General features: G+C 39.1%; 1 protein-coding gene across 3 annotated transcripts in view; it reads right to left on the bottom strand.

Annotated features, from left to right (window-relative positions):
• The window catches only part of USP22 (ubiquitin specific peptidase 22), a 110960-nt gene that overhangs the window by 78950 nt on the left and 15008 nt on the right, over positions 1 to 17002 (bottom strand). The window contains exon 2 of one of the 3 annotated variants that reach the window (XM_056334053.1): positions 11623 to 11698. The exons of the other annotated variants lie outside the window; for them this stretch is intronic. The gene's annotated coding sequence lies outside the window, so the exon portion shown is untranslated. The remainder of the gene's footprint in view (positions 1 to 11622; positions 11699 to 17002) is intronic. 3 annotated transcript variants of the gene reach the window in all.

Here is a 17002-nt window from a genome sequence, read left to right as displayed (position 1 = left end):
ACATGGTCTTTCATTCAGTAAGATCAAAACTCCAATGAGGCTCTGCACTAAACAAAGATGGAAAACATCAGTACGCTAGTCTTCTTCATCCCCTTCTTACTGGAAGGGTCTGGTTTAAACTGTTCTGCATTTTTCTGAACTAAGGTGACTTAACGTGAATAGTCCTCATCAGCATGATTTGTTCCACTGGCTGTTAGGTGGAAACACCTCAAAATGAGGGGCAGTGACACACATTTAGAGCAACTGCAGCTGTCTGTGCAGCAATCCCACCTTCCCACTCCAAAACAATTAGCCGGCTATGCTGCTGGAGAGTTACTTCCCTTGACAATCTGTACTATCTTAAGCTTGAGTACCCTGAAGGGAACTGCAGTTAAAACTCCAACACACTCGAGGTAAGGGATCATATGGATGGGCAATAGTTGGAAGAGACACAACACCACAACACGTTTTTCTGAATCAACTCTGCAACAAAGGCATCTTCTTAAATAAGAACAATGCTGGAGATAAAGTCTATCCAAGCTCCAAAACCCACAGCTTTGGTTCAAGGGCTCTTCTCAAGAGCAGCGCAAGCCAATTAAAACTGGAGAACTTTGATGAAATTAACAATTTTATTTGGAGGTGAAACAGATCTGACTAGGTAGCATTTAACCTCTACATACAGATTTTTTTCCTGCTTTCCATACTCTGGATCATACATCACACCAAGAGCTAGACATTATTCAGATTTTTAAAATTTTTATTTATTTTAAAAACCAACTTTTTTCCGATTTTTGTTTAGTATGAAATTCCACAGGAGGTACAAGGCTGTAATGAAACTTGGGAGGGAAAAAAAAAAAAAGTTGCACAAGTTGAAAGCCAGACAGCACAAGCTAGAGGAGAAAACAGGAGGATGCTCTGAAGCTGTAATTTTGGTTTTCCCATATACAGTCACAGTAGTAAAAAGCTGCCTTTCAACAAGAACAAAGCAATTCCCTGGAATTCAAATAACTATGCAGAAATTGCTTATTTGCTTCTCCTTTGGTAGGTGTGCATCCCCACCACTAGCATTTACAAATCTAAATGATTTCTCGAGTACTCTATAAAAGATGCATTTAAGAGCCTTTTGTGTTTTTAAACCATTTAAATAATGGATCTTGTTCAAATTAAATCCCATGTCCTTCTATAGGAAGATTATTTTAAAAGTGGAAACTGTATTTGCCTTGTGAAAACACGTAAGCTGCTGAAGGTTCAAAAGCACGTCTCTTTCCCCGAATAGGTAAGATGCGTGGCTATGTTCTGTGTGTTGATTTTTATCTATTTCCTGCAATGCACCACTGCAGTAGCAAATTTCACATGTGAACAACAGGCTTGCCAATACCGCAGTAGTGTATTCTAAGATCCAGTGCAAAATCTATTACTTTACCTCGCCATTCCCCCATGTCAGCAAATCGTGGAAATGTTTTCAAACGTCCTGTTAGGTAATGTATTGATCTAATCTGTGAGCATGTGACTTGGGAAGCAATTCAAGGAGCGAGCAAAACAGAAAAACCTGTCTGATGCTGTGCAGAGTCTTATTAAACCCTGCCCATGCTGCAGAGACTGTATTTTGCCCTGCATAAAACTAAGAAATCAGATTCTTCATATGAAAACAAGTATGTTCTTGGGAAGTCTGCCATACTGCTTTGATGGAAATACTCTAGACGGCATCCTTTCAGAAAGGAAAGAAAAAAGGAACTTCAGGATATGTAGGATCAAAGTCCTAACTGGTCCTCCAGCCTCATTTAGAAAAGCACAGATATTTCAGCTGTCCTTTAACTACTCTAGGATGTCCATAAAAATATGTGAACTTAATTAGCCCACATCAAAGTCAAAGCAATTCTGCTAGTAGGAAAGATGGATGGGATGATGCTACAGCACAGATTCTCTGTGGCACGACTTATTTATGGGCATGACTTATTTACGGGACAAATACTCTCAGCAAAAAACGAGACTAGTAGAAAATGAGCAGCAATAGTGTGACAGTGTACATCTATTAGCAACTATTTTGTTTTATTTAAAAAGAAAAACAAACCCACAAACAACGCTGCACTAAACAGGGTAGATCCATTGTTGAGCCTAACCAAAAAGCATTCGTCTGGTAAAAAACATCTCTGCTTTTAAGAGCTTCCTACAAGTTATGCACCATTCTGTCAAAGACTTTAAGGGTTATTATACATGACATTTCTGTATTTACTGTAGCAGAGCAAGCCAACTGGTAGTACAGAAACTAACCCCATTGCTTACAACTTCTCTGACAATGTAGGTTTCAATGATGATACATATGACAAGCAAATAGGGAACACAAGCCAAACTCTCTTCTTGCCATAAGAGTAAAACCTCTTCTTTGTCTAACAGGAGCTGAAGACAAGTTCTAGTCCCCTCACAGTGCCTACAAGAAAAAAAACTTTACAAAACAGTAAAATAAACTTCCCTTTTGGTTTTACAAGAGCCATACAGAACATTGCTGATTCCCCTTCCAAAGACAGATTTGGCCAAAACACCACAAACCATTCCCAAGAACTACATTCTTCCCTTAAAAACATGCCAGAAAAACATGCTGATGCAGAAAAGACTATTAACCCATACAGACCAAATAGTCACCACCAGAGAACAGGTGCATTCCCTAAAATTACATGGCAAGTCTTCTGGAGAAAGTAAGACAGAACATTCACAGGGTCTCAAACCACAGTGCTTGTACTGGTAGGAAGCACGAAGTCGAACTATAATGAACAACCTACAGATTTTGCTTGTCTAATTCCACTTACGACATTGGCATCTGAGGACAAATTTATGTTCACCCAGCTATGTGTGTACAGGAATACTCTAAGCCCACTAGCACATTACTACCTAGGAACATCCACAGAATGAAAGCAACTCTCAATATGCTTAGAACACGCTTTGATATCTAGTAAGCTGAAGCTTACTATTTCCTCATAGCTCAGTACAAAACAAATTAATAATCATTTTACTAGAGCAAATTAAAAGGTCTTTCACTCACTATAAAGTTTCCATGCAGATTTGCAAACCTGAAGTTACAGAGACAAGACAGACTGTCAGAACTGCAGTCCCCTCTTCAGAACATTTAAGATTTAGACAGATATTCTGAACTCTACAGACATGAAGTCATCTTAGAAAAACTTATTAAAGCAATATGAACACAAAACACCTTTTGGAAGAGAAAAGGAGTTTGGATTTCTCACACTAAAAACTGTTAACATGAATGACTCTTCAGAAAAAACCTAACGAACTGGGAAATAAGCATTCCCATGACAATTTTATTCCTTCGACCATTCAAAGAGTTAGCAAACTGCTGTGGTCCCACAGAATAATCATTAATCACAATATATGTAGGAAGGTGGGTGACAGTTTCTTAGCAAAGAGCTGCTCTGTCTTTTTACGTACAACTTACAGCAAAATACTATGTTTTAACGCTTCACACTGCATTCAGAACATTAACTTGTTTTGCAAAGTAAGTTCATTTTACCTGCCTCTCAAAGGAATGAGCTGGGAAGAGGGGTGCAGTTACATTACTACTGCTCGTCAAGATCAGGGAACATGAAATGCTAACTCCTGTTGTTCAGGGGGGATTGGGGGATGGGGTGGTTTCCAAGTAGAGAAATTTTGATTCCTCTAGGTGATTGCAGAAGCAATCAAAAAATCCTCCCCTCCACCCCACAAAGTAACAACACCCACCCCACCCCCCCAAAACCCAACATAAAACAAAACCACATCACAACACATTCAATTTGGTACTTCACTAGTAAGACGTGGTTTTTGGACCTGAGTTTTGAGCATCTTGTCCACTTTAAGAAAAAAAAAAATGCTGCTGTAACAAATACTTGCCTTTTTTGTTGAAATACTACACTACAGTTTCAGCTGTCTGCTCCTTTCCACGTGCCCCCAAGATACTACCAATTAATTACCTCAAAACCAACCTACCATTATGACAGAAAAGCGCCTACGTTTGTTACATTTGAAGTATCTCTAACCTTACCTAGCTGTATTTAAACTGAACCTGTAGTATAATATACAATCTTTGTATTTTGTGTTGAAATTTCTGTTGCTCCCATACTATAGAACTTCAAACATACACTGGCAGTAAACTCAAAAACCCAAGGACACTAGCTCTCGATGGTTTCCAAGTGCTACTGAGAAGCTGGGATAACTATCCTTGGACAGATTTAATACTGTAAAGGTCATAGTGGCTGTGAAGCGCTTTCTGAATTTCCATCACTTATCAGGACTGTTAAAAATACTTTTTTTTTTTTCCTCTCCCAACAAAGTTTCAGTTATAATGCTGAAACCTTCACCTGAGAAACGTAGGATGACAACCTTGCAGGAAAAATCCTTGCTTCTCTTCTCTTTTCAGTTTGTTGACTACAGCTGAAAAGATCTTCTCACATGTTGATTTTTTTCCAGCAACATCCAGCCACTCAACAATATTTCGTTGGGTTTTTATATGTACCGAATAATAGCATTAAATAAAAATCCATATATTCCCTTCTCAGAGATGCCTGTAAACCATTAACACATTACATTTCCTGTATTAGTGACATTGCTTAGTTCAGAAGAACTAAGGAGACAAATTTCTGAATTGAAATTTTTCAATCAAGTGTAGAGAAACCCATCCTGATATTTTTAATAATCAGTTCTCCATGTTACTAAAAGGAGTACTATTAGAAAAAAAAAAAAAGGTGGTTGGTTGGGTTTTTTTTTAAGTCAGTCACATGCAAAGGTTTGCCCTTTTTTAATAGTGTAATTACTTTATTTGTATTTTTTTGATGCATCATCATCAGTAGTTTTGACTTCAGGAAATTTACTTTGAATCTCATCAGTCACAGTTTAATAAACATACGGGAAACCTGTAAGTGAAGGGAGCTGACATCCAGGCCCTAAATCTGTTCACTGACATTTGTGTAAAAAAAAAAAAAAAGTCTATAGAGCCTCACTGCGATGCAATTTTTTGAGGAGCAACATGGAGAACCATCAAAGGGATTCAAATCTTCATCTCAACCCAGCTCAGACTCTTGCCTGCACTGAACATGAGAACAGGAGAGCACATGTGTGCAGGTCAGGCGCCGCACGCTCACAGCAAAGGGACAAGGTTCTACTCGTAGCGCCTTTAAACTACAGGAGTTCACTAAAGTCTGTGCTTACTGCTGTAGAGATCCAAACAGTTACAGACAGGTATTTTTGTTGGTTTTTATTATTGTTGTTGTGGGGTTGGGTGTTGTTTGTTTTTTATTTAACTTCCAAGCAACTGCTGCATCTTATTAAAGAAAAAACTCCTCTGGCACCTGACAGCAGAGCGGAAAGTGGCCAGAGCTTTGTATATTTGACTGGTACTACCCACAACATTTTCACATTCAGCCATAAAACCACAGAAGAAGCAACTGCAGCTGCAAACCAGAGCCAGGCATTGTGGGTCTGGAGGAGAGAAAAAGGAACAAGGGCACACAGCCCAACCGGCAGCAGAAGAGCCCAGGGAGGCAAGGGGAACTGTACCAGAACCCAGCTGCTGCTGTCACCCCCAGGGCCACAGGCAGAAGCAGAGGAGCAGCACTACCTAGCAGAGCACTGAAGGTGACGCAGCACTAGCCTTGTAACTAAGGCTCCGTAGATCTCAAGACTGAAGCCCACTTTACAGTAACGCATCTACTACAGGTAAGTCTGTCTTTGTCTACAGCTAAGGACATAAAATCCAGCAGTCTCAAAATCCGTGAGTGATCACAGAAGATATAAAGCAGTATCCCTTTTCCCACTGGCAAGTGTTTTCCTAAAAAGAAAACATCTCCCATCACTCACAGCTACAAGAACTGAGAGACAAGAAGAAGAGGGGGCACAAGAACAAAAACATTTAATTTCCACAAATACATGAAGAATAATCTTGCTGCAGCAATTCCAGTGTCACTGTTGTGGACTTGCAAATAGTGATTCATGACTATTTTGAAATAGAATTTCTATGCCATACTTCATCTTCTAACATTTATCCTATTCATTCATAATTTGGACCAAACTGGAAAGACACGTGGCTGAATTTCAGAGTCTGAGTACTCGGAAGTTTTACCAGCTTGAGACCTGGCTGCAAGACTGCAGCAAACCTGAGAATTAACCCATCCTTAGACTCCAACTAAGTGCTACACATTGATGGTGTGCATAATCTCCTACAGCAAAAGATAGGAAAATTTGACAAGAACATTTTGTGCTGACCTGCCAGACAGTGTTCTCTTCGCTTAACTTTTGTATTTACAAAAGGAAATGCTAAGCCCTTAACTCAGTTACCAACATTCCCTCCAACAAAGGCTGATGACTTGAGTTAACACTGGCGGCACGTAAATGGTGCTGATTTCCACATCTTCCTTTTTAGTAGGCTGTTTGACTAAATAATGCTGCACACTGAAAACAAAAATTAGATTACAGCATTCAGTTTCATGTATGAACATTGTGCTTGTTTTGTCATTTAATGCAAAAATTTAAAGCATGGACATAAAAATTAGTTAAAACACATACAGACTGCAGCAGCCAGCTGGGCTCAATGGACAGGAAGGCTTATTAGGCAAAGCACATGCTTTTAGCTAGAACACACCTCTGCATTCCAAAAAGAAATCCCATCAGGACAGCAAGCTTTCGCAATACAGGGATAAGAAAAGCAAGCAAAAAAATTCCCAGGCTGTTGGCTACAGCGAAGGCCTATTTCATAGTATCAATAACAGATTCTTCCTCCTATTTTCCTTTGCACTTTCAAGGACAAAATAAAACAAAACCCAGGTACTTCCACCTCTGCCATTTTACTAGCTGTGTTTTAAAGAAAAGCCTGTCTCTAGAAGAGCTTCACCTACCCTCTGCTCTTCCAGAGGAAGATGTTGGAAGGGCTGTAGGAGAAAGGGTGAAAATACAATTAAGTGCAGATAACATTGCTTTCAGGACCTAAAACATCCCCCCTCCTTCCATGATACGAAGCATGAAAGCACACCCACAGCTGTAAGCATTACATAATCTGCCTGTGTAAACACCAGTTTCCTTCTGAATTAAGTTTCATAAAATTCTAATGCTTCTATTAAAATATGAAGGATGGAAAGGGAAGATGACATTGCAGCCAAAGTGCTATCCAGTCCTGGTGAGATAAAAACCCATCCACCTTCACACTACCAAATACAGTAAATACTGAGCACCCTTCTAAGTACCTTCAGAAGAGTGTGGAAAGTTCAAAAACCAAAAACACACAAACCAACCAAAAACTGTAACAATTCAACACTATCTTACAAAGCAATTGGGGAGTTCTGAGAACCATTTCTTGTAGCTAGCTCCAAACTGTTGTTAGTGACCTTTTGAAAACAGCACAGCTTTTACTTAAATAATTGAAGGGCTGAGGTAGACAAAATCCTAAAACTATTCCAGTTCTTGAAATCATTCAGAGTTCTGCAGAGCAGAGCCATCAAGACAGAACGCTTTTGACACAATGCCATTGTTTCATTCCACAACGCATCTTTTTGACAGTACTTCAGAACTCATAATATGCAGGTTGCTTCACAGTCTCACAACAGAACACTCTTTACATACTATAAAACAAGTTACAAGACAAACGGTCAAAGGTGCCAAAGAACATCTTGAAACTATATCCAAAACAAAAAACACGTATAAGTCTCAGCGACAAAGACCTGATTTTGAAAAGAAATGCAAGTGGATTCACCTTCAGCAGTTTCAACTACTACCATTATACACATCAGATCAGTGGAAGTACCCACACACAACACTCTCACCTTTCAGATGCTCTACTAGCCGTTACCTCTGTGCCCTGAAAGCAAGAAAAAGTAACATGCTACATAATACATACTATTTTCCACTTCTTTTTTTGGTGAAGACTAAGATTTCTATTAAAGATTTAATTTTGCCCACTGCCAGAGCTAGAAGAACAGTACCTTGATGTAGAAGACAATTTGACTGTCAAAGTTAATAAATTACTCCAATTATTCTTTGATTAATCACACAGAAATTAAGAACACAGAGAAAAGGTTCTCTAAGAGGGGGAAATTTTCTGAAGGTTTGCACGCAAGTTCAAGTGTTTTTCATCAGTACTGTGAATCTCCGTGCCCAGGCATTTCTTTCTCAGTAATAAAATAATTTTTGGAATTAAAGTGCCAAAAGACTTAATCAGAGCAGGATTTCCTGACTGATTTCCCATTTCTGATAATCAAGTGATGGCAGTGGTAACTGATGAGCGAAATGGGGGAACAGTACTACCTACATGTGTTTAGCCCAAGATCTGCATTAGGACTCCCCAGTTCACCAATCCCAGGTAAAACTTATCTCCTAAGAAAAATGAAGAAAAGATTTATCAAATATATTCATACTCCACATGACCCTTTGAACAAGTGCTTTTGCACAGCAAACTCTTCACTATAGTTTTGCTAGAGAAAAGCCAAAGGAAGACACTAAAAAAAGACAGGAGAAAAAAATTCACATAGTGGATGGGTTGGGAATGCTGGGAAGAAAGGAGGAAAACAGAACTGTAGTGAACGTGACAACTTCTTAGGTATCACTATTGCAGGTGACTCCTTCAGCACTTGGTACAAGAAACATGAATTATATATAAATGCTATTCTGTGCAGCGTGCAACTATTAGAACATTTAAACACACAGACATTTAATGCAGCTAAAAGTTAATTTCACCACTCTTGTAAAGACTCATCTTCAGTTTTACTTAAGACGTACAGTTTTTCCTCCAAACTTTAAACTATTATTTCATGAAAACAAAGACAGTAACCCTCCAAACATCATCCGTGATAACTAGCAAGCAGGAATAACTATTTGTACATATCTCTTCAAATTCTGTAAACTAGCTCAGTTTTTGTTTCAAGAAAAAAAATACATACATCGATTTCCTCTCCGTATCTTGCAAAACAGGAATATTACAAATAAGACCAAAACTTTCAGCCAGCTTCATTCACATCTCCCTTTCCTTTCACTGACTCTTGGGATACTTTGCATTTTGAGAAGAACTATCCCATATATATGAATCCTCCCTGTTAAATGAAAATATATTTTATGTGCATAGATACACACGCACTAAAAAAGTGTAACCACTTTACCTGGACAAAAGAAAAGGGAATCTGAATCTCAATTTCCTGTAAAGATGGCTTCAGAATGGACTTTATGTACTCGTAACACTGAGGACAGAGGTCCAGGAAGCCATTGCAAATTTTCCGTTCAAAAATAGTATCTGAACACAGGTATAGTTTGTATGATGGGAAAATACATGTTTTTGTAGAGGCCTTGCTCTATTTATGTCTACTTATATTAATGCCACAGACATTCAGTAGTTAGCATCACACTCTTGGACAGAAACACACCAGTTTCTGTTAAGAGCAGAGAGACCTTTAAAAAGAGATGAATGCACAAGGAGAAACTACAAGACGTTCATCAGTTAGAGCGTGCTCTGGAGCACACGCACCTGACAAATTAGTAGCATGTGGCATTTTAGTAATAACAGTGCCTGCAGAAGATGCTTGAAAGAAGAGAAGACAGCCTGCTTTGGCATTAGAGGTGCTTGCCAGCAACTACTCACGCACATGCCATTGATCCATTCAGACAAGATAGTCAGAATTACGGTTACTGTCACATTTGTCAAGCATAAAAAGATGTAACTTACATTCTACCTGACATTAGCAAATAATGGGCCCACAGCACGCCATTAACACTAATAATTAAGATAAGTAGTGTTTCATTTACTGAAAGAGCATCTGTACAGTAAAGCTGCAGGCTGCTTTCAGATAAAATTACTCAGATATAGTTTACAGTTTATCTTATCGTAAGAGTTTAAGGGTACTTGGGTACACACACATTTTCGTGTAAAGCAGAACACAGAAAAGAACTTCAGTTGTATAGCTATAATAACGGCGTATTTAAATACCCTATTTAGAAAGCAAAAATCAGTGATCTGAGGACTCCCAGTTGAAAAAAAGACACAACTGAATATTGGAACATGGACTGGTGGAACAAATTGCTTTTTAACTCCTATGGCAAACATGACTGAGCTATTTGCAAACAGCAGTTGTGACAAAAATCAAATCATCTTCTCTGATCATCCAAACAGAGGTTGGATGTTGCTGGCATCTACAACACCAGACCAGGCCACAGCCAGTGATCTCTTAATTCTGTTCAGTGGAATCTCACTTTAACGCAGTTGCCACGATTTAAATGAGCAACAAGAACAGGCAGCCTCCTGTTCACCAGCTGAACTCCCATAGCCTGTCTAATGGTGAAGTGGAGCCTGATGTTCCTCAGGACACTTGCTCAAGGACAGCAGAGCTTACTCAGAGCTGAGAAGGAAATACCTGCTAGAGTCTGAAAACAGGACAGGAAAGCAATATCCAAGCGTCCTTCAAGTACAGCTTCAGATTTGAAATAATGTTCCAGAACAGATGGAAAAAGAAGGCTCCAACATTCATGTACTTGGAAAAAGATTACTGCCATCTTGATGATAATTCTAAAATATGGGGCTTGTGCATGTGTGGAGTTAGTTACACCAACACTGGTGTAACTATCCTGTGTTCCAATGTAGAACTGCCTGCAGTATGAGATTTTAGTAAGATTGAATTGAAAACTAGAGACAAAGCTGTATCAGCAGATCTTATAAATTCACTAAAAAAACCCACAACAACAAACAGAAAACCCCAAAACAAACAAAAAACCCCAAACCCAAAAAAGCATTATCGGAAAAAAGGTAGTAGCTGTAAAGTCTCACAAACCACTGTGCAAACAAGTTGTTCTGTTACTTGGTTTAGAATGTAAGGTGGTCATCTGAAACAGAAGGGCTTTTACAGTTCATAGAAAAATCATTCCTGGACTAGCTCAACACTTCTCCCTAAGGTGTAGCTCTTCGAACATCAGAAGTTCAAACTGGTAGGTCAATATGTAAACAAAAGACGTAAGTGAAATCCTGGGTTTTTTGCAGAGGGGTTGGGTGGGGGCATGCTAGGTAAAGAGGAGGAAAAGAAAGCAGTCCTATACAGATGAATTCCAGCTACCCAAGACTGCTGGACAAGCAGATAATGGGTTGAAATACCCAGAAGTCCATTTAGAGATAAGAAACCATTCTGCAGTTCTTCAGAGAAGAGATTACTACCACTCAGGATTTGCAAGCATTACAACACTGTCAGCTGCAACATCTTAAAAAAACAGATTTACTATGTTTGATAAATATTCAAAATAAAGTCCATCCCCACAGCCATTGCGCTGCACATACAGTATAAAACATGGGGTTGGAGAATTTACAACAAGTGCTATACCATTTTACTCACAAGTTAACTAAAAAAGTGGCTCCTTTCGTATTTTACATATTGGCCAGACTTTCCCTGTAACAGTCAACGTAATAATGAACATTTAGCAAAGTTGAGTAAGATATTACAAAAACAAGATTGCCCACCTCTTTTGGTTGTTTTTTTTTCCCTAGCATGTTTTTGAAATAGACTGTAGAGCAGTGCTCTACAGTAGTGACAGTCTTTCAACAGTGGCCACTATTCCCATCATTCTCCAACAAGACTCTTGGGGAGGGAGCAGAGGAATTGCATATGCATTTACAAGAAGACTACTGTCTCCATTCACCTGTTCTTTGTAGCAGTTTCATCTTTCCTCTTGACAGCAAAAGAAGATTCTCTCCTTGGGCAGCTAGATTCTGGTTCTACTGAGGAAAAAAAAAAGCAACAGCAGCTCTTTCAAGAGATAGAAGTTCTTTATTCGAAAGGTTTTATGCAGCTCTTTTGTTGCCAAGCATTCTCTTAGAAAACGGGGAAGAAATTCAGAGTAACCATTACTATTGTACATGATTGAAAAAACTACTAACTGCCTCTTTTAATCAAACAAAATGTGATAGAAACACCAATAGCCATACACATCCAAAGAAATTGCCAAAAAAAGGTAAGGAGGGGGGCGGGGGAATGTTCTGCCTGCGATCTAGCTGTGAAAAAACACAGCGGACCTTGAACCCTCTTTAATCGATCACTAAATTAGTGAACCTGAGCCTTAAAAAGGGAGAGAAGAAACAGATTCTGTACTATATTGGATACCACACACCTTGACGTATCTCGTATTACCATTCTCTGCTTTTCCTTCCCAAGGTTAAGCAAATTAACATTGACTATGTGTGTGCAGTTTTTTTAATATATATACAAAAAAAACCCCTAACCCTAATTAAAGTAAAAAATCCATGGCCAGACATGGAATAGTAAAACCTCAAAATTCAGACCGAGACATTAAAAATTTAGGACTTGGAAACACATTTATATTGGCCAAAAAAACCCCCAAACAAACAACAACCCTGAGCTCTACCAAACAGCAACATCACGAAAAAAGAAGTAAGTGTTCTTACAGGCTTCTAAATAACAGAACACATTTTCTTATCACACAGCTCTGGCCTCTTATGATATGAGATAAAGTTCAATAGAAGTCTTCCACAAGACACTGGGATTAAAATGAGAAATAAATTTCATAACTGTTTACAAAAATTATTTTCATTTTTAGTAGAACAATATAGATGAAGTCACTGTATGTCTAACACTAACACAACTGAACAGCAACTGTTCAGTGTACCAGTACTTAATAACTGAACGTAGGCTGACTGGAACAACCTAAGTGACATTTTTCTTCTTTTATGGTTAAGACAATACCACGGAGAAGGGGAAAGCTTTACCAAAAGCAACTACTAAGGCCAGCCTTTACATACATTTTTTAACTTCTTTTTTTTAAAAAAATAATTACCTACAGATACACGTACATCTAAATACAAAACATCAATTCAGTGCAAGACACTGCCTGACAGATGAGATAGAATGGTGAAAAAAGTTTAATGAAGCACAAGCTTAAGAAAGAACCAACCACATACTTCAAACAGAGACTGCTAGCAAAACTAATAAAATTAATGCTTTGTTTGTTGATCATACATAAATTACAATTAGAATTTTATTGCTCTGCATTTTGTTTAAATATACCTCAGTGTACCTTGGCACAAATCTACGCTTCAAAAATCAACAGAGTAATTAGAAACACTGTAAAAAATTAGTGCGTTAAGTAGTATTTCCATAATTTCTCGTAAGAAATTATTAACAGACATTAGATACCATAAGCAGTGCTTTTGAGGGACTTAAAAGAGTATACTCATTTGGTTTTCCAATTAAAAAAGTTATCATTTCCAACTGGCTTTCCATCAGCCAACATAACATTGCTTCAAGATTCTCTCTAAAAACCAAGGCATGGTGGTAGAATCAAGAAAGCTTATGCGCTACTACAGCAAAGTGACAGGTTCTTGGTTTTCAGACTGATAGAAAAATTATCTCTTAAGTGGTTTTAAATTTGAATTTCAACACATACATGCACCAACAGAGAAAGTCATCAGTTATGTTTAACATGTAACTACACTGACTTTGCACGGAATTTAAGCATTTAAAGGCAACAAAAGAAAAAAAAAAGCAAGAAGGTCCATCCAAATGAAGAAGCTGTGTTCACGTAAACAAGGAGGTTAAGTCCACACAGTAATTTCTGCTGACATTGTAACGTCCCTCAGGGAAATGAAACTTGGCCAACAGCAGTCAAATCCACCAAATCATACCACCAAAACCCACTCAGAAAAAAACAAAAAATCTAAGCCAGAATTGTATTTCACCTTTGAGATACAGAGAGATAGTTACACCCGAACAGCAGGCTTGCTTGTTCTACGCTGCTGGAGTAGCTAGTTGCTGGAGTTACTTCCCCGGTGTGTCCTCACTGCTTACACCAAGGGGGTTCCAAGCTGTCCATATCATGACACTCTCTTCCATCATCATCTCACCACCCAAAACAAGAGACTTTGCTTCCAACTCTTCTACCTTCCCTCACTTTGTATTAGATGTTGTATGGGCTTCCATCTCTTCTTATTTTCAGTTTACTTATTCCCATACTGAAATGGAATGTTTTCGTTGTGCTATAAGGTGGGAATGTATAACAAGTGGATATAAGCAGAAGACTGAACAGCAGAGAAGCCCGAACAAGCCAGAGGACAGATGGCAGGGGTTTGTGTCCTGCCTTCCCTTCAGGATTTTCAGTTCTCTCCCCAAGTCAACATGGATAGTCTGCTAGTATCCACAGCTACCCCATAAGTGGGGAATCTACCTGATGCAATCTCAAAAGTTACTGGATTGCATTCCAACGGGGAAACATCATCAAAAGGTAGGACTCCACAGGCGCTGCCCCAAAGCTGCGAGCCGAGGTCTGAAATCAACCAGTTCAAGCAAACAGATAAGTGTAATGCTGCTCCTCTCCCAGCTAACAATGGAATTTGGGAGCGGGGGGCGGGGGGGGGAACAACAGCTGCTTTGGACTTGGAAGATCTGAAACTGCTGTCTCACTGGGAAAGAGAGAACTAGGGTATTTATCATTATTTCCTTGTTCTTACCCACACTACAGCAACACGAGCAGTTTTCAGAAACTCTTAATTATTTATTGCTCCCAACATACTAACAAATATTCTTTGACAGATGAGGCATATTTTTCAGTATTCTCTTTCATTGATCTAGCTCGTCCCTGTTCCCACAACTAAGACAGACTTAGCAACACCTCCTGCTGGGTAGGGTATTAGCTGGTATACTAACGGCTCAATAAAGCTCCAGACCCTTTACCAAAGTTAGTGTAGTAACAGAAGTTTGCACATGCTTGGCATCGCGCGCAAAAAAAGAAAAAATTGTATTTGCGATTAAAAATAACCACAGTGCAATCTGAATTTCTCATAAGAACAGAGAACTCATCTAGCCATTTGTTGTCAACAAACGCCTGTTCCTGCACTCACAGAAATGGTACCAGTAATAAATTCAACATCCATAACACACATGGTCAGACAGATGCAGCCTCCATCTATCATTCACTCAAGACATGTCAGTGGGGGCTACAAATACAACAGAGGACTCAACCTTTCTCTCATCAGCTCTGAAGAGCTGCGTAGGCCACCCCAGCAGTAGGATAAAGCTGTCCTGGCTCTTAAAGCCCCTGTAAACAGAAAAAATGAAAGCCTAACACATATGCACAAGCCATAGCACCGGTATGGGGGAGACAAGGGAAAACACAGGAGTGAGGGAGAAGTGAATTAATAAGTCTTTTACCTGAGCAAAAACCATAACTGCCTTGGCATGCTTCACTTGAAAAACCAGTTAAGAGCTTGAAGCAAAACCAGGGGATTCTTGAGGAAAGTATTACAATAGTGTATCACCAGTAATCTCACGTAGAGTAGAGCGTAAGTATTACATGAGATCCCATGAAGATTTCCAGTTCTGATCTCTTGCTTTGTTTCTATGGTTATAAACATGCACAATGTGGGGTTGGGTGTTTTTTTGTGGACAAATAAATGGTCTTTATGCTTTGCAGCAGGATTAAAGAAGAATTCGAGTACTGCCTCAGGCCTTCTTGAGAGTACATCCAGTTGCTTAAAAGCTATCCCTGCCAAATAAAGAGGTGGGTTGGTTTATCCAGGTCTAAAGTCCTCCCTAACTCTGATCTTCAAGATAGTGTTTCTTACAATCTGGTAGTGCAAATAATTGAGGCACAAAGAATAAAAAGTAGGAAAGGCTGCATGTCACAATTTGTGTGACAGCAGAGCCAAACTCTCCAATGCCACGTTTTTGCCTGGATCTTTATCTGTGAGAACACATTTGTAGTAATGTAACATCCACGGCAACTTCTCTTAAAATATGAGAGGATAAAGTTATTGGTGACACAACACCCAGCCACTGGATGTTTTGAGATTTATGCTGGAAATAAACTTGCTAATGTGCTTTTTCCAGTGTATGTCAGACTAAACAATTGGTAAATCTCACTTCCCTGGTAAGCAAACACCACCATGCACAAAACGTAGTTTTTTCCAGATGCTATCCACTACATAACTCGCATATTTCTACAGCACGTACATGAGGGCAAATGTTAAGCTGTTCTGAGGGACCTCTGATCCTACAGCCAAAAGGCACCAATTTTTCTCTTCAGAGCTCTGCAACATTTCAGAGACAGAACAGCTAATGTAACGCCTTGTAGAAGCCTTGCGAGGGACAGATGTGACCAACTAACAATGGTGACCTGTATTCTGTGATCAGGCTTACGGTATCTTCTTCTAGCAAGCCCAAATAACAAGGAGTTTCTAGGTTACAGCCATAAATTCCAGGAACAGGATATGTATCCTTGGGCATTTAGAGCAGCATAGAATAAAAATTCTGAGTGAAATAAAACTATAATCACCTAACCTCACTAAAGTAGCTGTAACTAAACCAAACAGCATCTTACAGGCCAGTGCCTAGATATGCTGGCCATTACCAAACAAGAACTTACGAAGTTTCTCCTTTTGAAGGATCGTAAGGACACAGATGGCAGAAGTTAAAATTGTTTGGAATGAAGCCAATGTAGTCATTAGCACATGTTCTTAAAGAAAACATAAAACTTCCCGAGCACCCAACTATTGCCGAGAACACAACTAAAACAGCAAGGGGGACACTGCTCAATTCCTTTTTAAATTCCCCTTACCCAGCCTTAAAAGCCTTCCTTCCTTTTTAACCTGAACACAAAACAGAACCTCCCTACAAGCAAAACCAGAAAAATTAGCCATGATCAGAAGTTCATCTACCTCTTCACTAGCGCTCCACAGGAATGTGTTTTACTATATAATAGTTTTTCCTCCCTGAAGTCAGAGCAGTCATAAAAAAGGGGGAGGGGAGGTTGATTGCACTAGTTCTACAGCATCTGGCTATGCAATAAGACTCTTGAAATAATTTTCTCTACTGTAGCATATAGCCAACAAATCTGGCAAGAAGCAACTTTAAGCATGTGTTGCTGTGACAGCAATGAATTATCACCCCAGTCTGCAGCAAGATTAACACTTACAACCTTGGCATGAAGAGCAGTCTGCTCAGACAGTGTGTCAGGAGTAGTGCTCCACAATCAGACTTGAAAGGGTGGGCTCACGTTAAGAAATTAAGAG

The sequence above is a fragment of the Falco biarmicus genome, chromosome 4 (genome assembly GCF_023638135.1).
Source record: "Falco biarmicus isolate bFalBia1 chromosome 4, bFalBia1.pri, whole genome shotgun sequence".
NCBI lineage: Eukaryota > Metazoa > Chordata > Aves > Falconiformes > Falconidae > Falco > Falco biarmicus.
Note: the sequence above shows the minus strand (reverse complement) of the source record. Positions and strands in the feature narration are given on the sequence as shown.